The sequence below is a fragment of the Capsicum annuum genome, chromosome 1, assembly GCF_002878395.1.
Source record: "Capsicum annuum cultivar UCD-10X-F1 chromosome 1, UCD10Xv1.1, whole genome shotgun sequence".
NCBI lineage: Eukaryota > Viridiplantae > Streptophyta > Magnoliopsida > Solanales > Solanaceae > Capsicum > Capsicum annuum.
In genome coordinates, this window is record NC_061111.1 from 123931279 (window position 1) to 123931628 (window position 350).

Consider the following 350-nt stretch of genomic DNA (forward strand, 5'->3'; position numbering starts at 1 on the left):
CAAAATAAAGAGAAGACAAACAAGCACACATCCTCATGACACGAGGGTTAAGATTAGCAAAAATAAACACATTAATATGCCATGCTGTGGGGGAACAAATTTGAAGTATATCCAGGGGTCCTTTGTATTAAACATGAAAATATTAGTACAAATGTGAAAAAGGAAGTGGCTCGGATAAATACAAAAACAAAATAAAAATAGGCCGAGAGTTATCCTTTCCCACCCTAAGATGGTACCAGGATCAAATGAAAGAATTAGCCAAGGGCCTAAGCCAAGGCTAGCCCTTCCTTCCCCTAGAATTTCACTCCCACATTAACATAAAAACATTTTCATACACATGATCTCTATGA